At 35.8% G+C, this 22,500-nt stretch overlaps 1 protein-coding gene and 1 pseudogene across 1 annotated transcript in view; both read right to left on the bottom strand.

Annotated features, from left to right (window-relative positions):
* The window catches only part of LOC145287758 (N(6)-adenine-specific methyltransferase METTL4-like), a 769,319-nt gene that overhangs the window by 381,327 nt on the left and 365,492 nt on the right, over positions 1–22,500 (bottom strand). The window lies entirely within an intron of this gene.
* On the bottom strand, positions 16,392–16,517 carry LOC145288402 (U2 spliceosomal RNA; annotated as a pseudogene).

The following is a 22,500-nucleotide window of genomic DNA, read 5'->3' as shown; positions in this document are numbered from 1 at the left end:
GGGGGAGGAGGAGAGATGTACTTATAAGCGTTTTACATGTCAGTTTGGTATTTTCAAAACGATTGGAATTTCAAAATAGAAAATAAAAATTCGTTCTATTTTTTATCTAGAATTTTGACATGAAACGAATGAATTGTCTTCGCAGAAAGATGAAGATAAAAGAAATAGTCTGTAAAATAGAAGAAAAGGAAGAATTATGATGGAAAAGGTGATGGGAAGATTACAAAATGCAAGAGAGGGGAGGAGGGGAACGATATGAGGAGGAGGGGGTGCAGAAAACTCTTAAGAAAGCCAAAAAAAAACAAAAAAAAAACAAGGAAATGTTGAAAGAAAAAGATTTTTTTTGTTTTTTTTGAGAGAAAGAGTGATAGAGTAAGAGTGTCATAAATGATGGACTAAAGAGGAGGGAAGAGATAGAGGAGAGAGGGTTAGATAGAGGGGGGGGAATTAAGAGAGAGAAAATGGTGGGACTGAGAGAGAGAGAGGGGAGAAATGACGAGCAGAGAAAGGGGGACAATGAAGAGAAATTATGTGGAAGAAAGAGAGTGGAGATGAGATAGGGGAGAAAATGACAGGCAGAGAGAGAGAGAGAGAGAGAGAGAGAGAGAGAGAGAGAGAGAGAGAAAGTGAGGATGAAGAGAAATTATAAAAGAGAGAAAGTGGAGATGTGGAGTAATTATGAAAGAGAGAGGTAAGAAAGAAGGGGAGGAAGAAATAATGGACAGAGAGAAAGAGAGCGGATAGACAGAAATCATGAAAAAGAGAGGAGGTGAGTCAAAAGAAAGAAAGCGGAGAGGGGGGGGGGGCATTGTGGAGAGACAGGCATTAGAGAATGAAAAGAATGATGAAAGGAAAAGATTGAAAGAAAGAGAGTAGGAGTGAGAGAGGAAGAGAGAGAGAGAAGGTGGAGAGGAATTATGCGATACAGAATGAAGAGAAAAAGAGAGACAGACAGAGTGAATGGATAGAAGTTCTGAGAGAGAGCGAGAGAGAGAGAAGGGGTGTGAATCAGAGGAGAGAGGGGGAGAGTATATCTATATCTATAAAAGTGAAAGTGTCTTTCTGTCTGTGTGAGTGTCTGTGTGTGTACATTTCCCTACGCAATAACTCTGTCAATTTTTAGTCTACAGACTCGAAATTTGATATACAGGGTACTGAGATTTGGGAAAATCGATGTGATCGGTTTTTGGCCAGAAAATTGCAGATTAAGGGGTCAAAGTTCAATGATTTGACCTTTGAGAACTCGACCAAACTCCTCCGACAATTTTGGGTCTACAGACTTGAAATTTTAGATATAGGTTCCTTGGACATGGATCTAACTTAATAACTTGATTTGAGCCCCAAAACAATACATTTTAAGGGGTCATAATAGGGGTCAAATTAAAAAAAATTGACCGTCTTTTTTTTTTTTTTTTGCTTAACATAAACCTCCAAATACCCGGGCAACGCCGGTCACCCATGCTAGTATATCTATAAAAGTCAAATTTTCTGTGTGTGTACATTTCCCTACCAAACTACTCAGTCAATTTTCAGTCTACAGACTCGAGATTTGAAATAAGGTGTACTGAGATTTGGGAAAATCTTTTTAATTGGGTTTCGGACAAAAAATTTAGCTGTCAAGGGGTCGAAGTTCAACGATTTGACCTTTGAAAACTCTACAAAACTCCTCCGCCTATTATGGGTTTAAACACTTGAAATTTTAGATGTAGGTTACTTAGACATGGATCAAACTTTTTAATTTGATTTGAGCCAAAAACAATAAATGTTAAGGGGTCCAAATTTTAAAAAAATTTACCTCTGCGATCTCTACCAAATTACTCAGCCAATATTTGGTCTAAACATTTGAAATTTTACATAAAGTGTATTTAGACAAACGGCAAGTTTTTTAATCGGTTTTTGGGACAATAATTCTGCTACCAAGAGGTCAAAGTTCAAAAGATTTTACCTTTCCGGTCTCTAGCAAACTATTCAGCCAATTTTGGGTCTAAACATTTGAAATTTTACATAAAGTGTATTCAGACATGCAGCAAGCTTTTTAATCAGTTTTTGGGCAAATATTTGGCTGCCAAGAGGTCAAAGTTGAAAGAGTTGACCTTTGCAGTCTCTACCAAACTCCTCCACTAATTTTTGGTCTAAACACTTTAAATTTTAGATGTAGGTTACCTGGACATGAGTCAAACTTTTTAATATATATATATACATATGCACATAAAGTTATGAACAGTACATAGGGCCCAACCAAAGCCGGGCTGAACTTCTAGTATATATATATATATATATATATATATATATATATATATATATATATATATATATATATATATATATATGTATATAGATAGATAGATAGATAGAGAGAGAGAGAGCGAGATCCAGTCTTGACAGAGTATCGATACCCACTGTAAGGGTGCCTGGGTGTGGAATTTTTGTGATAAGAGTTATGCAATCTCTAACCACACCTCTCCTGAGTTGGTATTTTTAAATACCAGTGGAAAGTGGAGGGTTAAGACGACTGGAAATAATGCCGAGATAAGCAGAGAGCACATACAGCGCCTATAATTCCCAAATGGTCACTCATCTGGTACTAGCCAGGCTCAACGTTGCTTAACTTCGGTGATCTATGATTATACTATGTACACATAGACAGGTATATATATCTATATATACACATATAAACACACACACACACACACACACACATATATTATTTTTAAAATAAAATTTTAAATATATAGATTATAAGTATATTATATTTTAAAAATAAAACATATGTCACTCTCCATATGGGGGTACCAAATTGGTCAAAGGGAAAATTATTCCCAAATCGCATTTAGGTAAAAATGTACTTTTGTATAATTCATTTAAAAAAAAAATGTCGAAAAACAAAAAACATCATCTGTCTGTCTGTCTCTCTCTCTCTCTCTCTACATATATATATATATATATATATATATATATATATATATATATATATATATACATACACACATACACACAAGGTGCTTTAAATAAGTTTCCAGACATTTTTGTACAGGAATTTAAAATTGTCGTAGACTCTTGAAAAATCTGAATTTTATTGCTATACATCTGATGATGTGTCCTATTAATAAAAGTGGCCATACAAAAAAAAAGAATGTGGAAACTTATTGAAGGCACCTTGTGTGTGTGTGTGTGTGTGTGTGTGTGTGTATACAGGGTGTTTCAAAAGTCTTGGGAACTATTCCAGGTAGAAAAATGAAACTGGTGCCATTTTAAAGCTTGCTTAATCAAGATTTTGGTCATACTAATGATTTTCGTCTTATCTTTCCAGGTGCAGTAATGGCGTTCTCTAAACAAGACAAGGCATTTTGAGTCCTCCAATTTGCAAAGACTGAATCGTGGACATGTGTTCAGCGTGCATTTCACAGGAAATTTAAAAAAGAAGCCCCTGAAAGGAAATCCATTGTCAGATGGCATGCTAAATTTGTGAAAGATGGGTGTTTGTGCCCAAGTAAGCGAACAGGTCGCCCTTCAACTTCAGAAGATGCAGTTGAGAAAGTTTGGACAGCCTTTCAGCGGAGCCCCCGTAAATCAGTGAGAAGAGCCAGCAAGGAACTTCAGCTTGCTCCAGCAACTGTCTGGCGTGTCTTAAGGAAACAACTGCAAATGGTACCTTACAAGTTTAAGTTGGTCCAAAAGTTGAAGGACACTGATAAGCCACTTCGCCGTGACTTTTGCATTGCAATGCAAGAGAAGTTGGAAGATAACGGCTTTGATGACCGGCTTGTTTTTAGTGATGAGGCGACCTTCCATCTGAATGGCAAAGTTAACAAGCATAACACTCGCATATGGGGTACTGAGAATCCTCATGAACTTCTCGAGCACGAGCGAGATTCACCAAAAGTGAACGTGTTTTGTGCAATTTCCAAGAAAGATGTCTATGGACCGTTCTTCTTTGAAGAGGCAACTATCACTGGTGAATCCTATCTCAACATGCTGGAAGACTAGTTAATGGCTCAGTTGGAAGAAGCAGAATCTGATGACTTCATTTTTCAACAAGATGGTGCACCACCACACTGGAGTCTTAGAGTAAGGCAGTTTCTTAACACAAGGCTGCCTGGTAGATGTATTGGGAGATCTGGGCGAGGTGATGACGTTCTCATGCCCTGGCCTCCTAGGTCTCCAGATCTTACCCCGTGTGACTTTTTCCTTTGGGGCTTTGTCAAGCAACAAGTCTATGTGCCGCCCCTTCCAAGAGATATTGACGAACTAAAGGCTCGAGTAACGGCAGTTGTGGGAACCATTGACGTCAAGATGCTGGAATGCGTTTGGCAGGAAATGGACTATCGACTAGATGTCTGCCGTGTGACGAATGTTGCTCATATTGAGCAACTTTGAAGATTCCCCACAAAACTTGAAACTTTAACCTTTCCAACGGTACCTATTTCATTTTTCAACTCCTAATAGTTTTTGAGTTATTAAAAATCGTTATGTTCCCAAGACTTTTGAAACACCCTGTATATATAGATATATATATATATATATATAGATATATATAGTGGATAGCAAAAGTATTTGGTACATTGGTTTTTTTTCGGATTTCTCAAAAAATATCAAGTTAATTTGAATGAAATTTACACTCTATTTTTGACCACATATCTATCAAAAATAAAACAGAAATACATACTTATTTGACAAATATTTATTGATAAAAAGTCAAATTGCTCATATGCATAGGCCCCGTGTTTTGACAAGCTTCTGGGTTTGACCTTTACTCCTGATCTGAAATGGAACACATACATCAAGTCTGTTGCCAAGGTCGCTGGAAAGATGGTGGGATCCTTCTACCGCTCCAGAAGATATCTCACTACTGATGCAATTCTCTATCTATATAAAAGCCAAGTACGTCCAAGGATGGAATACTGTTGCCATATCTGGGCAGGAGCTGCCAAAAAACAGCCTATCATGCCTTGACAGAGTACAAAATAGACTTTGTGGCTTAGTGGGGGATGCCCTTTTCTCTACCCTGCAACCCCTCTCTCACAGAAGAGACGTTGCGAGCCTATCCTTGTTTTATCGTTATTTTCATGGCAGGTGCTCGTCTGAACTCCAATCCCTGGTCCCCCCTCGCCAATCTTTCACGAAAAACACCCGTCTAGCTGAATCCACTGTGAAAAATTTCCCCCACTCTATATCTGTGCCTAAATCAAAACGCGGATTCCATGAACAAAGCTTCTTTCTTAGAACTGCACGCCTGTAGAACTCTGTTCCGTCTGCCTGCTTCCCTCCGGACTACAACTTGGATGTCTTCAAGTCTAATGTTAACAAATTCCTAATGAACCGCCCCCTTAAGTAAACACTCCATCAAATCTCCACACTAACGTAATGTACTTACAATAACCCTTATCCCTGAGTGGCTTCCGGGCCTTGATAAGTGGTGATCACTGTGTAAAAAAAAAAAAAAAAAAAAAAATGCGAAAGTATTTGACACACTGTTAAATTTCATTCTTAAGCAGTCATTTTATCTTGCTACAACCAATCAAAAGGCACCGCCGGGTTTCAGCCCCTTACAAGTCGTTGATAACATCTGTCAGACACCGCGCAGGTTGCCTCTTTCATTACTGTTTTTAAAATGGTTAAAACAAAGGAATTCACTAATGATATGCACCAGGAAATTATAGCAAGGCATAAAGATGGAAAGGGGTACAGGAAAATAGCATCAGAACTGAATTTGGTGGTGAGCACAGTTGGGGCTGTCGTGAGAAAGTGGAAAACAATGGACGCTAATACTAAAAATCTTCTAAGAAGTGGTCGGTCACGTAAATTAAATGGTATTACTGCTCGTTACATTGCTCGTAACGTGAAGAAATAACCATTTCTGACTCGTTTAGAAATTTAGAAGGATTTGCAGAAAGCGGGTATTGAAGTAAGCAAGGACACAATCAAGAGATCATTGCATTGTACAGGAATGTATTATTGAACACCAAGAAAGACTTAAAGAGTTCTAGACAAGTGAAAGATCGTTTGAAATTTGTTTATAAATATCAACGTGATATCGAGTGATTTCTGGAACAAAATTATTTGGTCAAATGAAACAAAAGTTGAACTTTTTGGAAGAAACCTGCGCATCTGTATATGTAAAAGAGCACAAAATCTAAAGCATCTGATATCATTTACACTGTAAAATTTGGAGGTGGAAGTGTGATGATTTGGAGATGTTTTTCTGCAAATGGAGTTGGTTGTTTTTGTTTTACGGCATATCAATCCTTTTCAGGTTATTTAATGCCGAATCTAGTGATTCTGAAGAAAAGATTTTGTAATAGAGTATATTTGTTGCTTTTTTTTTAAGTCGGTTTCTAGTTAATCCATAGTTGGGACCCTAACAGGTACTACAAGTCCGGGTCAGAGTGGACCTGGGAGCAATGGCAATTAAAGGGTGGCTCCACACTCCCCAAAGCCCTCAAGCTGGGGCCTCACCACTGGATATAGTTTAAGGTCATATGCAGGACCAAATGGAGTTGGAGGAATAGAAAGGAAAATAAATACAGCAAAACAGAGAAAGATTTTATCAGCATATCTGTTCAACTGCAGATTTAGGATTGGGCAGTGACTTTATCTTCCAGCAAGACAATAATCCCAAACACAAGGTTAAAATAACTATGAAACGGTTTAAGGATAATGGGATTAGTGTTCTACAATGGCAGAGCCAGTAACCCAACCTAAATCCAATCGGAAATCTGTGGAAAAAATTAAAGTTAAGGGTGCATGCAAGAATATCAAGGAATTGATGGAAGTTTGCGAAGAAGAATAGCTGAAACTACCAGCAAGTGCTTGTAAGAAATTAGTAGACAGTTATGGAAAGCGTTCAAAGGTTGTAAGGCAGAACAGAGGATATGCAATTAAATATTAATAAATGTGTTAAATACTTTTGCATATGTGTAATTTGATTTTTTTTTAATAAATATTTATCAACTAAGAATATCTTCATTTCCCTTTTATTTTTAGACTAGCGAGGGGTACCCAGCGTTGCCCGGGTGTTTGGAAGTGTGTGTGGTTTTGGGTAAATAAAAAGAAAAATCGTCGGTTGTTAAAAAAATAAAACGAAGTTGGAAAATAGTAAAGTGTGAAAAAAAACAAAAAAAAACAGGTGCCCGTTTTTGACGAGATGCATGTCTGAACAAAGACCGGGGTGTTCATCTCTCCCAGTGAATTAACGCATCCCCAGATACCAACCTGGAAATTTCTACAACTCAGTGTGGTACATACAGAACCTAGCCTTCCCAAATAGTCACCCATCTGGTACTGGCCAGGCTCAACGTTGCTTAACTTCAAAGATAAGAGTTAATGAGTGTTGGGTATACTGTGAGACAACACTGTGATGATCAGTAATGGTGGAACGTGGGTAGTGTGTAATTATTTAAGAAGACAACTCAACAAGAACTTATTTAAATTAGACTTGAACAGGACCATGCTATAATGAGCGGGAAAGCAGTCCGGCGATACTGTGTTCCATGGACGGACAGTTCTAGGAAATAAGCTTTGCCTATGGGAATTTTTGTTTAGTTTTAAGTACTGATAGAGAGTAAGAGAAATTGTTGACAGCTGATTTTTTTTTGTTTTTTTTTACAAGGTGGTCACCACTTATCAAGGCCCGGAAGCCACTCAGGGATAAGGGTTATTGTTGCAGGTATACGAGTGTTTGTTGCGAATGACAGGCGAAAAGGACATTGCCCACTAGATTTCGAAGACAATTTTGTACTGTGTTAAAGCAGGAAAAAATTGCTCTGAGCAGCTCTTTCCTAGATGTGCTAACAGTACTCCATCGTAGAACATATTCTTGAACAGTAGAATGATGCAACCATTTTTTCATTTTTTTTTGGGGGGGGGGGAATAGATAAAAGATTCCATTGGAAGTGAGGTACTTTATATATGTGTATATATATATATATATATATATATATATATATATATATATAACTACTTAATTTACTCACATAAAATTAATATACGAAAGTATAGACTTATGCATAAACTTTAAGTATTTACTTCAAAAGTGCTCAATACGTAGGTAGAGCTAGTTAGTAATTTATCAAATATATATGGCGATTAAGCTACACTGAATATTCTGCGTTTCATCAACTCTAGGACTCTTCAGTCAAGCCTGAGGAGTCCTAGAATGGATGAAATGCGGAATATTCAGTGTAGCTTAATCGCCATATATATTTGATAAATTACTATATATATATATATATATATAAAGCACAATCATGTTGACACACCAGTTGCCGCCGTATCACCGAAGTTAAGCAATGATAAGCCTGGTCAGTACCAGATAGGTAACCATTTGGAAAGACTAGGCGCTGTATGTACCACGCCGAGTCGGTAAGAAATTTCCAGGTTGGTATCTGGAGGCGCATTAATTAACTGGGAGAGATGACGTCGCAGGACGTTGGATAAATTTCAAGCAGATCAACAGTTCTATGGTATTAAGAGTTACATTATTCGACTGCAACTATGTAGATGATTTAAGGAACAGCGAATAGGTGAGTCAAATACCGCTGCACTGGGGAAGATAATAGCATCTTTGTTTTATCGTTATTTCCATGGCAGGTGCTCGTCTGAACTCCAATCTCTGGTCCCCCCTCGCCAATATTTTACAAAAAACACCCGTCTAGCTGAATTCACTGTCAAAAACTTTCCCCACTCTTTATCTATGCCTAAATCAAAACGTAGATTTCATGAACAAAGCTTCTTTCTTAGAACTGCACGCCTGTGGAACCCTGTTGCGTCTGCCTGCTTCCCTCCTGACTACAACTTGGATGTCTTCAAGTCCAATGTAAACAAATTCCTGATGAACCGCCCCCTTAAGCAGACACTTTAAATATCCACACTAACGTACTGTACTTACAATAACCCTTATCCCTGAGTGGCTTCCGGGCCTTGATAAGTGGTGACCACCTCGTAAAAAAAAAATAAATAAATAAAAAAAAGCAACCAAATTGAAAATCATGTGATGTCTTCGGAGGAATCGGACCAACAATGGACCGAAGCCTATGGAGAACCCTAAACATGAGTTCATCTACGGCATAAACATGCCATAATAAAGAAGAAGAGGAGAAGAGTCTATATACAAAGCAGCGTTCGTGTGTGTGTCTGTGTGCACAACTCTCCCACAACACACACCACTTGACCGATCATGACCTACTAGGGATGATGTACGTCATTTTCCAAAGTAAAGATCAAAGATCAAGGTCATAGCCTATATATATATACTCTCCTACAGCCCACACCACTGGACCAAACCTGGCATGATAATCACCAACCTGAGGATAGTGGACACCATTATTCAAGATCAAAGGTTAAGATCATATTTGGTGTGGCTCTTCATAAACTCCCTCACCTAGGGATGGTGCACATAAAGGTGGGATATCTTTGGTATATTTTTGAACAAAATGTATTTGTGATACTAAATCAATGTCAACCATTGTGATTCTTTGTAATTATTTAAATTTTTATGTGTAACAATATAAGTTTGTTTAAAGTTTATAGTTGGATTTTAGTCACTTCAGGACGTAGTTAAAAATTTTTTTAACACCTTAAGAAATAGTTGCCCTTATACAATACATGTGAGCGTACAGCAAAGTCTATATATATATATATATATATATATATATATATATATATATATATACTAGCAAAGATACTTGCGCTTTGTGCTAGTATATATAGTTATATATGATATATGTGTGTGTATTAAAATAAATGTGTATTGCTGTCTATTTCATTGATAATGACGTCATAACATATATATATATATATATATATATATATATATATATATATATATATGCTATAACTTCATACGTGACTTAACATAGGAGGAAGTCAACAATGAAAATAACACTCCTCCGCACAACACCGGGCAGCTTGCTAATATAATTATATGTGTGTGTGTGTGTGTGTGTGTGTGTGTGTGTGTGTGTGTGTGTGAGAGAGAGAGATAGAGAAGGGGGGGGGTTAAAGAAAAGAGAGTTATTTGATGAAAAGACAGAAGAGAAATAAATAGAAACGAGACAGAAAGAGCAATATTTAAAAATTGAGAATTTTTATATATATATATATATATATATATATATATATATATATATATATACTAGCAAAAGTATCCGTCGTTGACGGAGTTCAAAAACAGCTTACAGAAAATGGACTCTGATTTATGAAAGTATGATAGGTTATGAAAAGGAAGGGTTGTAAACAGATAGCTTCGAATTTGGGGCTATCAAAACCAAAGCAAAATATGATGAAAGTAAAAATAAAATAGATAAACCCCATAATTTATTATACCATACCTGTTCACACTGAAACACTTATCATAATATTCTGTGGATCTATATTAAAAAACCTTGTTAAACTTTGTGACATATTTCCATTCTATGGAGGTCACCCCATAATTTTATTATACCATATTTCTTCGAACTGAAATATTATTATCAAAATATACTTACGCAGATAGATATGAAAAGTCTTTATTAAAGTTTGTGTCTATTTTCATTCTATGGAGGCCAGGCGCGAACGCAGACCCCACAATTTTATTATACCATCCCTATTTAAGTTAAAACATACTTATCAAAGTATTATTATGTACATCTATATCAAAAACACTTGTAAACGTTTTTTTTTTTTTTATTTCCATATTTTGTGGACCAGGCGCGTACGCAGACCCCACAATTTTAATGAATCATCATTACGCCAGATCAAACATACCCATTCCTGTGTCTCGATACATCTTCTATCATTATATGTGATCAGTTTAAACCATACAGGAGTCTATTCGTGACCAGACACACACACAGACGTTCAGCTTTATATTATAGAATATATATATATATATATATATATATATATATATATATATATATATATATATATATATATATATTTACCAGTGGTGAAAAAACCGGACTAGAGTGCTCAATGTGTAGTCAGAGCAGTATATAGGAAATTTATTACTGTGAGTCCAGAATGAGTTTACAAATTGTTTCAGCTAGAGGAAAATCCTCAAAGAGAGGAAAAATCCAACTAGCATCATCAGAATTCATAGATGGACTAAGTTATAAAGTCAAATAAGAATGGAAAAATCGTAGATAAAGGGGAGTTAGAAAAGAAGGCGGAGTGGTGGGGAGAGGACGTTGGAGTTTAAAGTAGTAGGAGTGTATTAAAAAAAGAGAGGGGTTTATAATTAAATATTAATTATGTGTAAATTCGTATATACGTGTTTTTTAACGGTTTAAACTTAAAAGACGCTACTATATATATATATATATATATATATATATATATATATATATATATATATATATATAGAGAGAGAGAGAGAGAGAGAGAGAGAGAGAGAGAACGGAACAGGAAGGCAAATGAGTAAAGAGGAAAGAAATTGATCCTTTTATTTGATTGCTCAACTAGAATATGTCATGTGTCCTCCACATGTGGCTCCGTCTGGTGACACTGTTGCTATGAGCAACATAAGAGTCCTGGCCACATCAGAAGCCCAATCATCGAGCAATTAGTGAGTTGCTTGACACACACGCGCGGCACAGACCAGCATATATATATATATATATATATATATATATATATATATATATATATATATATATATATATATATATATATTAACACTGCACTTTAGGAAGATGGCCGACGTTGTTTGCAACGAACAAGCCAGAAAGTGGGTTCCATTTCAAAGTCAACTTCATTATGTATAAAGGTTAAACAAGAAAACGGAATATATATATATATATATATATATATATATATATATATATATATATATATATATATATATATATATATATCGGCTCAACTTACGACCCGTTCATTTATAATGGGAGAATGACACGCCCCAAATATCTAATGAGACCAGAAATATGCCATGCCTTTCGGACCAATAAATTCAGGAATTTCAAATATGAAATTTCCGAAAGGAATTTGGGCACCGTAATAAATCTGAAAATAATAATTCCTGTATTAATGAAATCATCCAACATGATCTATGAGTCTCTGTGTGTATCTCGCCTATAAGTAACTTTGAAATATTTCTTTGCACAAAATATAAAAAAAATACATTATGAATAAATTAAGCACACAGCTATTCAAAAAATTATTAGCTTCGCTACGAAAGCAATATGTGACACAAGGTTGCTTTTAATGTGGAGGAGGAAAACCAGCTCCAAAAAAAAAAGGGGGGGGGGGGGCACTCTGGAAAAAGGCAAAAATAAAATTACTTTAGTATAGAAGGGAATCCCCCTCCATTGACTAAGAACAAATTAAGTTGTGTGTAGCATAAGAACATATACTACACTCTGATCAAATTAACTTGATAAATGTACATTGGATTTTTTTTTTATTTTACAAGCTCGAAGACCCGACGTTGCCCGGAATTGAATCAGGATAATCCATATGTATTTTTTCACTGATGCAGTATTATTTTATATGTTTTTACTGCCCCCCCTCTCTGTAATTCGCCCCCTAATATAGTCAGACAATGATGAAAAGTGCCAGCACTCTCCCCATATAATATATTCCATACAATCTAATTCTATATAATAAAATTTTAGCAGTTTTTTCTTTTGTGAATATGTATTTGTATCTGAAGAGTTGTTTAGGAATCTTTTGCTATGCAATGAAACACACATAAGACATAATCTGATGAAAATTCAAGCATCTCCATTAAACAATTATGAGTGTGAATTAATTCCATCTTTTGGTTTTTGGAATGATAGCTAATGATTATATATATATATATATATATATATATATATATATATATATATATATATATATGTATATATATATATATATATATGTATATATATATATATATATTTTTACACAGTGATCACCACTTATCAAGGCCCGGAAGCTACTCAGGGATAAGGGTTATTGCAAGTACATTACGTTAGTGTGGAGATTTGATGAAGTGTTTACTTAAGGGGGTGGTTCATTAGGAATTTGTTAACATTAGACTTGAACACATCCAAGTTGTAGTCCGGAGGGAAGCAGGCAGACGGAACAGAGTTCCACAGGCGTGCAGTTCTAAGAAGAAAGCTTTGTTCATGGAATCCGCGTTTTGATTTAGGCACAGATATAGAGTGGGGGAAATTTTTCACAGTGGATTCAGCTAGACGGGTGTTTTTCATGAAAGATTGGCGAGGGGGGACCAGAGATTGGAGTTCAGACGAGCACCTGCCATGAAATTAACGATAAAACAAGGATAGGCTCGCAACGTCTCTTTTGTTGGAGAGAGGTTGCAGAGTAGAGAAAAGGGCATCCCCTACTAAGCCACGAAGTCTATTTTGTACTCTGTCAAGGCATGATAAGCTGTTTTTGGCCGCTCCAACCCAGATATGGCAACAGTATTTCCATATATATATATATGGTTTCCTGCAGTCTTGACAGACCATGGATACGCACTGTAAGGATGCCTGTATGTGAAATTTTTGTGGCAAGAGTTGCACAATCTCCAACCACACCTCTCTTGAGTCGACATTGTTGAATACCAGTAGCAAGTGGAACTTCAGGAGGACTGGAAACCAAGCAGAGATAAGTGAAAAGCACCTAGAATTCCCTAGAATTACATACAGCGCCTAGAATTCCCAAATAGTTACCCATCTGGTACTAGCCAGGCTCAACGTCGCTTGTATATATATATAAATATAAAACTTGTTTAAACAGCGAAACTAAGGCTTTAATCTTTGAACTAAGATTCCCAACCTAATTTCACTTGTGGACCCCTGCAAGCAATTCTATTTATCATCAATATTTTTTTAACCTCGAATTGCATCCAGACCTTAATAATTCACGAGCGATTAGTAATATATATATATATGAAAATTTAAAAGTAAATCCTGTAAATTAAAAAAATTATTCTTCGATAATGAATACAAAAATTTCAAGTTTTTCCTTAATCCATGGATTTTCAATAAATGGATCATCTCATTTATTTCTTTACAAAGAAAATACAATTTTGTTATATATGGGTCATGGAATTGAATTCATCTGCAAAAGATCTAGCTAATTTGCATATTCTTTTAAACATTCATTTTAATTAATTCCCTATTAATTTTTTCGTTTTCTCATGGGATGATCATCTTTAGTTAACTATTACGTGTAATTATATTCATGCAGATATTCTACATGATTTATACTTGCATAATATTTGCGTAAAAAGGTTATACAGTAAACACAAAACTTCACAAACTTGGAGTCTTCGATCACTACTGCCTCCGCCGTAACCAATGCATTTGCCTCTTCGACCGTTGATAATTGCAAAAACATTGAATCAAAATTAATATAAATATCATAAGGATTTTGTAGTTTGCTTGAAGCATTGTTTGAAATGTGAAAGGGTTGTGTTTGGGGGTTATAACAACATAGTCAGGGAAATAGTCGATGCATATTTATTTCTGAATATAGTGCGTCGCATAAGATGGTAGAGTCATGAGTTTCCCAAATATTTCCGAAAAAATATCGTCAGAGGGTGGGGAAAAAATATCTTCAGAGGGTGAGGAAAAAATATCGTCAGAGGGTGGGGAAACATAGATAGTTTTCGAATATTGTTACATTCTGTGTTTGTGTCGATACCGGATGTTGTATGTTAGATCCGTGTGCCAGTCTCGCAGTCGAATCAGCTCGCATATTTGTAGGTTGTTCAATATAAACTTTTTTGAATTATTGAACCTTATTTGAATGTTTTAACCGTTAACAGCTCGATTTTTATAATACTCAACCGAACATTGATCTTTTTTTTTTTTTTTTAAATATATTGAAGATTTGATTCAGTGAGGGGGGGGGTGGACTATGTAGCATTGGTGGGAACGTTTATTGCATCAGTCTGGAAAGCAGGAATTGCTGTGTACAAGAATTTTACAAATTGCTTAAATTGCAAGATTACGACCAAGTTGGAAATTATGAAAGCAATCACCTCACAGTTTGAGAGCTTCTGGCATTAATTAGTGTGCAGTGAAAACGTATGATTAGTTAAGTTACCATTTAGTTTCTGGGCAATAGTTATAGATTCGAAGTACAAAGAAGAAGGAAAGAAAACGAGTAAAGAGAGGATGGAAATGAGAGAAAGGAAAGTGGAGGTAGAAGGAGAAAAAGAGGAAAAGGGAAAGAGAGAGAGAGAGGAAACATATAATGGAGAAAGAAAAAAAGATGATGTGTAAGAAAAGAAAGAGAAAAAGATGAAGAACAAGAAGAACGAAAAGGGTGACGAGAAAGAAGAAAGAAAAGAATAAAAACGTAAAGAAAACAAAAGAAAGGAAAGAAAAGAATGATGAAAGAGAATAGAAACAACGAAAAGGTTAGAAGAAGAAGAAAAAAAGGAAGAACGGTCGGAAAAGGGGTAGGCGGAAAAAAAAGAAAAAAGAAAGAAAAAAGATGATGATGATGATGATGATATAGAAAAAACAGAAATAAAAAGTAAAAAGGGAGGATAAAAAGGGAAAGGTAAAAAAGGAGGCAAAAAAGGAGAGGTAAACAGGGAGGCTAAAAAGGGGAGGTAAACAGGGAGGCTAAAAAGGGGAGGTAAACAGGGAGACAAAAAAGGGGAGATAACAGGGAGGCTAAAAAGGAATGTAAAAAGGGAGGCGAAAAAAGGGGAGGTAAAAAGGGAGGCAAAAAATGGAAGGTCATAAGCAAACAAGGGTAGGTAAATTGGGAGGCGAAAAAGGGAGTGTAAAAAGGGAGGCAAAAAATGAAAGGTAAATAGCAAAAAAGGCGAGGTAAACAGGAAGGAAAAAAAGGGGAGGTAAGCAGTGAGGAAAAAAAGGGGAGGTACAAAGGGAGGAAAAAATGGGAGGTAAACAGGGAGGATAAAAAGGGGAGGTACCAAAAGAGGCAAAAAATGGGAGGTAAACAGGAAGTCAAAAAAGGGAAGGTAAAGAGGGAATTAAAAAAGGGGAAGTAAACAGGAAGGCAAAACAGGGGAGGTACAAAGGAGGATAAAAAGTGGAAGTAAAAAGGTGAAAGGGTGAAAAGGGAAGTAAAAAAAAGGGGAGGTAAAAAATAGGGTAAAATACGGCAGTAGAAACACATCACGTGAATAAGAAAAAGAGTCAGTTTTGAATAAACAAGGCCGATAGCCATTAGTCACGTGCTCTCGTGTAATGAATGCGTGAATGTAGGATTGACATGAAATTCTTAAAGATAAACTAAAATGACCAAAAAATGGGCTGAAATGACTTAAATAAATAAAAAGTAAATGGCTTAGAATGATTTTAATGAACTTAAGGATGAATTGAATGACCTTAAGGATGACTTGAATGCTTAAAAAATGACTGGAATCCTTAAAAAACAACTTGAATGATCTGGAGAATGACTTGAATGGCTTTGAGACTGACTGGTTCTAAAGTGGGTGATCATTTTACATTAAATTAATACAGAAAAGTGATCCCCTACTTTATATCACAATAAGTGCAGCATGTAGTAAGAACAGATACTACACTTTGATCTTGGCTAAAAGGCCAAGAAAAGGGAATATTTATTTGCTTCCCCACTGAGCAAATTAGGCAGGAGGCCGTTTTTAATGTGGAGATAGGGGGAAGGAGGAGGGAAAAAGGGGATCCAGCTCCCCAGAGGAGGGAAGTGGGGGCTGGATTAGAAACTGTTGGTATGAAGGGTTGCCCCTTCAGTGACCAAGGTCAGATATGTGGGGTTACCCCCACATATGGTCTTTGCTAGTCATAGCTGGTCTTTGCTAGTCTTAGCTTGCAGTATCTGTCGGAACAGATACTACACTTTGATCTTTGCACCCCCGTGCCGCCGAAGCGGTTTGGGGGTTCTTGCTCCCCCACTGAGCAAATTAGGCACAAGGCCGATTTTTAATGTGAGGAGTGAAAGAGAAATGGGGACCAACACCCCGGGGAGTAGAGGAGCTGGATAGTGACAATTGGTATGAAGGGTTGCCCCCTACATTGACCAAAGTCTTATATGTGGGGTTGCCCCCAGATATGGTCTTTGCTTGCAGTATCTGTCGGACAGATACTACACTTTGACCTTGGCCAAAAGGCCAAGAAAAGCTTAAAAAGCTAAGAACAGGATCTATTAACAACAGATCTTTGATCTTAACCAAAAAGGCCAAGCACAAAAGTGTTACCGACGGACTGACGGAGTGACTTATAGAGTCGCTTGCTCGTGACTAAAAATAAATATACTCAGAGAAAAATAAATAAATAAAAATAAAATAAATGGATATCCTATAGTAATGGGCAATTTTTTTTATTTTCTTCATTGGTGACTATATCGAAAGAAACTGATGGTAGCTCATGCCACATCTTTCCCTATATTGCTCCACTTACTCTTGCTCCAGCCATTAAAATTTGAAATTATAAAGGTAAAAAAAATAAAAGTTCTAAGTGACAGTAATTTGGAGGATGAAGGTTCAATCTTCGTTACAGGCGATACTGAGAACTGAACTCAAAGATTACTTAAAACTTCTAACCAGTCATGGTTGACAGCAAGAACAATCTGCTTTCGGTGGAGTAAATAAAAAATCCAGTTCAAATATTCATACAAATTGGACGTTGTGAGAATAACATTTATTTCCATGGAAAGTGCTCGTCTGATCTCCAATCTCTGGTCCCCCTCGGCAATCTTTCGCGAAAAACACCCATCTAGCTGAAACTACTGTCAGTAATTTTCCCCACTCTTTATCTGTGCCTAAATCAAAACGTAGATTCCATGAACAAAGCTTCTTTCTTAGAACTGCACGCCTGTGGAACTCTCTTCCGTTTGCCTGTTTCCCACCTGACTTCAACCTGGATGTCTTCAAGTCCAACATAAACAAATTCCTGATAAACCGCTCCCTTAAATAAGACACTTTATCAGATCTCCATTACTAGCGATTACTACGATATTGTCCCATTGATTACTGTATACGCAATAACCCTTATCTCTGAGTGGCTTCTGGGCCTTGATAAGTGGTGACTTCCATGCAAAAAAAAAAAAAAAAAAAAATGCCGATGGGTGAGCGTCCACTAGACAGAGAAAGGTAGATGTATTTTCTTCATTGCTTTCAGGGTTTTAGGTAATGTTTTTTTGTTTTTACAAGGGAGTCACCACTTATCAAGACCCGAAGGCCACTCGAGGATAAAAGTTAATGAATGTAAGGTGGTAGTGTAGTAATCGCTAATGGTGTAGATTAGATAGAATTTGGATTAATGAAGGAGACGGCTCAACAAGAATTTGTTTACATTAGACTTGAAGGCTACAATATTGTAATCGGATGGGAAGCAGTCCAATGGAACAGAGTTCCACATGTAAGTAGTTCTAGGAAAGAAACTTTGTTCATGTAATCTACATTTAGATTTAGGCATAGATACAGAGTGGGGGAACTTGTTGATAGTGGTTATAGCTAGTTGAGTGTTTTTGTGAAAGTTTGACAAGGGAGGATCATAGATCGAAGCCCAGACAAGCACTTTCCATAAAAGTGTGGGCTATATTTAGTTTAATTTAGTTTTATGCAAAGGAAGTGGAAGTCCTTCATGAAAATTCAAATACCTGATTTTTGTAAGAATTTTAATAATGCGTATTCTGTATCGACTAATAAATATTCCCCAAATTTCAATTACTTTTATGTATTTTAAAGCCATCTATTATTTAAAGGGCAAATATATTTAGCTAAAACTTGAAAACTGCACAACAAACACCCGCAAAGTTGCTATTTTTTTTAATTGTTGTAAGCCTGAATGTATAATATCTCAAATTAAAAAAAAAGATAAATCATTTGAGATTAAATGGACATTTATATGATTTAATGTTATCAACATTTTTTTTAAGTTATCATGTATTGTATTTACAAACGACTTATTAAACGGAAGTAACTCTGCTTTTTACGAGTTATTTCCCTTCTTAGATATCAATTGATAAATATTCTTCCAATTTCAATATTTTAAAGGATTTTAAGTTTCTGAATTTTTGAGATGAGGATTGGTTATTCGTATTATTTGGATTCATCGGACTACTGTTCTCATCTTGAGTGTCATTTTCAAAGAATCCAGATAATACAGATATTTTAAAGGATTTTAATGGGGCATAATATAATCCCATTTGAAAATTCAAATATTTCAGATTTGCATTAACTTTGGTCCATAGTCATTTGATAACAATTAAGCAAGATTCCCTGAATTTCAAAGCTTAAGCTTACGCCTAAAATTTTATACATTTTTTTTTTTTTTTTTTTTGAGATGGGATTGCTTCAAACAAGGCCACTAAATGCAAGAAGCTAAAACACCACTTTTAGGTAAAAAAAAAAAAAAAAAATTAACTATTAATAAGTGCTGTATGGATAGATTCTGACCCAGAAAACAGCAATTCCCCCCCTTTGTCAGAAAAACTCCACGCAGAATGTGAGGACTAAAGAACAAAGTAGGGGAGATCGGGTGATTTTCTAGAATTAAGATAGTGGATGGATTTTGATAAAAATTGGAATAATGATTCTAGACATAAGGTTTAGTATTCGTATTATTTGGAATCTTCGGACTACTGTTCTCATCTTGAGTGTTATTCTCACAACGTTTCGGCTGATGTAACTTCCAACCTTCTTCCTGTGTATCTTGTCGAACTTGGGAATCTGCACAGAATTTAGAATATCCCATGATGCACTATTTCCTTGTAGCGGTAAAGGACTTAATAAAATTCATGTGTAAAGTTACACTCTTCTGGAGGTTGAAGGTTCAATCCTCAATGCGAGTGATACTCAAAATACAATTGCGAATTGCGTAGTATGTCTGCCCAGTCATGGCTGACAGGACAAGAGCATGCTACTCTCTGTGGATTAAATAAAGGGTTCTATTTGAAATTCCATGCAGATTCTAGAGTTCGACGGACAGATTCCCGAGTTCAACAAGGTACATGAAAACGTGAAAATAGCACACAAGATGAGAACAGTAGTCCAAAGAATCCAAATAATATGAATAATCAGTCCTCATCTCAAAAATTCAGAAACGTAATTATATTATACGAATAATAGGGTTCGATCTTGCTAGTTGTGAAATACGCTTAAACATGATATTTTAATTTCTGCAGATTACGTATGTATTATTATAGAATCAATTCTTCGTTGAATAATATATATTATGAGAAATAATTTGCCCGATGGACTAATTCGCAAAAGAAATTTAAAAATAATAATGATAACGTCGTTCATCAAATTCCCTCTGTGTGTGTTTACAAGATCACGTCAGCTGATTATTTGGGCTTGGCGATGAATGCTCTGAGGAGGTCACTTCTGATTAATGTTTAGTTTTAAAATATACAAACAAAGAAATAATTTGCAGCGATTTTAAATGGTACCTCTTCTTTTATCATAATAAGATAAGAAATTAATAACAAAAAATTAAAATAAAATGGTGAGGTACATTCGATCTGTAGTCGAACGGTCTACCACTGAGCTATATCTCCAGATGTCAATAATCCTGCTTTTTTTTTTTAAAGATGATTTGATGAGATTTTATTATCTCCCTTACTGGAGTAACGTAAAATATACCCCCCCCCCCCCGTAAAAATTATTCATTTTTTATCTATAAAGAAAGACTATTATTAGGATCGGATTTTTTTTTCAGTTTTCGATACTTATCGAATGCATTTCTAAAGAAAACATATCTAAGAACACTGCCAGACATATAAATTAGCTTTAGGTGAACTTTGCAAAAGATAGGCTCAGCCGTTTCAGAACTCATGAGGAAGGAACACACACACAAACACACACACATACAAACACACACAGACAAATACAAACACACACAAACACACACACACAAACAAACAAACAAACACAACCACACACACACAAACACACACACAAACACGCACACAAACAAACAAACAAACAAACACACACACACAAACACACACAAACAAACAAACAAACAAACACAAACACACACAAACACACGCACACAAACAAACAAACACAAAAACACACATACAAACACACACACACACACAAACACAAACAAACACAAACAAACAAACAAACACAAACACACACAAACAAACACACACAAACACACACACAAACAAATACAAACACACACACACACAAACACGCACACAAACAAACAAACACAAACACACACACACGCACACAAACAAACAAACAAACACAAACACACAAACACGCACACACAAACACACACACACACAAACAAACAAACAAACACACACAAACACACACACACACAAACACGCACACAAACACGCACACAAACAAACGCAAACAAACACAAACACACACACACAAACAAACAAACAAACAAACACAAACAAACAAACACAAACAAACAAACAAACACGAACAAACAAACACAAACAAACAAACAAACAAACACACGCATACAAACACACACACACATACAAACACACACACACACACAGTGACTTTCATATAATAGTAGAGATTATATTGATTTCAAAAGTTTTAAATAAATGACTTGGATGCCATCAGCTAGAATCGAAACCAAAGCATTTAGCACTCCAGCCACATATCCCTACTGCTTGAGTTGTCGACAGACAGATAAGAAAGTTTTAAAAATACTTAACTTCGGTGATCCCGCGTAAGCCGGTGTGTGAACGTGATTATTAGTTTTACGCATGCGCAAAACTAATAGAAATATGTCAGCAAGTTGAAATGAATATTCTGCATTTCAACTTGCTGATATCTTTCTGTACGCATTATTCATCCATCCAAACAAAGATTTTACTTCATTTATAAACCATCCTTGATGTGTGATTACTAGTTTCTGTTAATTGCAGTGTTATGTGATCAGTAGTTTAAGAGTTTATGGATTAAATATTTATACACAGACAGACGCATACATACATCTCCTGTTTTAGATATTATTATATTTGGGCAGCAGTTTTGCTCTTATGAATGTTTCGTTGAACAGCAGGGATAATTCCTGATTATTTCTCTTGCGATCTATTTTTTTCCTATTTGACGGGTCAATGTTCAAACATTCTGTTCGAGCGTAAAAATAAATTTGCTATGGTCACAAACGTTTTCGACTTTCATGAGTCGTCTTCAAGCAAGTGATGAATTTTTAAAAAATTGCATAAAAAAAAGTCGATTAAAATCATTAAAACCACTAAAGCGTGCCCTCCCCTCTCATATTGATGGTCGGTTTGTTTATATGAATGAGTAAGGCTTCCATGATTGGGAGGCACAGGTTACAATGTGACACAGCTAAAGTGAGGTATTTTTTATTAATATGTTTCTAGATTCGTTTTATAGGGGTTTCATGAGCTGCAAAGTGTTGGTAGGATTAGAAGAACAGACAGACACACGTACATCTGCTGTTTTATTTATATAGATTTTAATATTTTAATGCGACATAAAAGTGGTGCACACCTGTTCAAGGAAATTAATTCACAAAATGTCCTCAAGTAAATATTCCACTATACAAATTATAGAGCCGAGAATTACATATGTAATTCACACTTTAGATCTTTTATTTATAA

The sequence above is a fragment of the Euprymna scolopes genome, chromosome 11, assembly GCF_053919585.1.
Source record: "Euprymna scolopes isolate OS-2025 chromosome 11, ASM5391958v1, whole genome shotgun sequence".
Taxonomy (NCBI): Eukaryota; Metazoa; Mollusca; class Cephalopoda; order Sepiida; family Sepiolidae; genus Euprymna; species Euprymna scolopes.
This window is presented reverse-complemented; position numbering and strand designations above follow the sequence as displayed.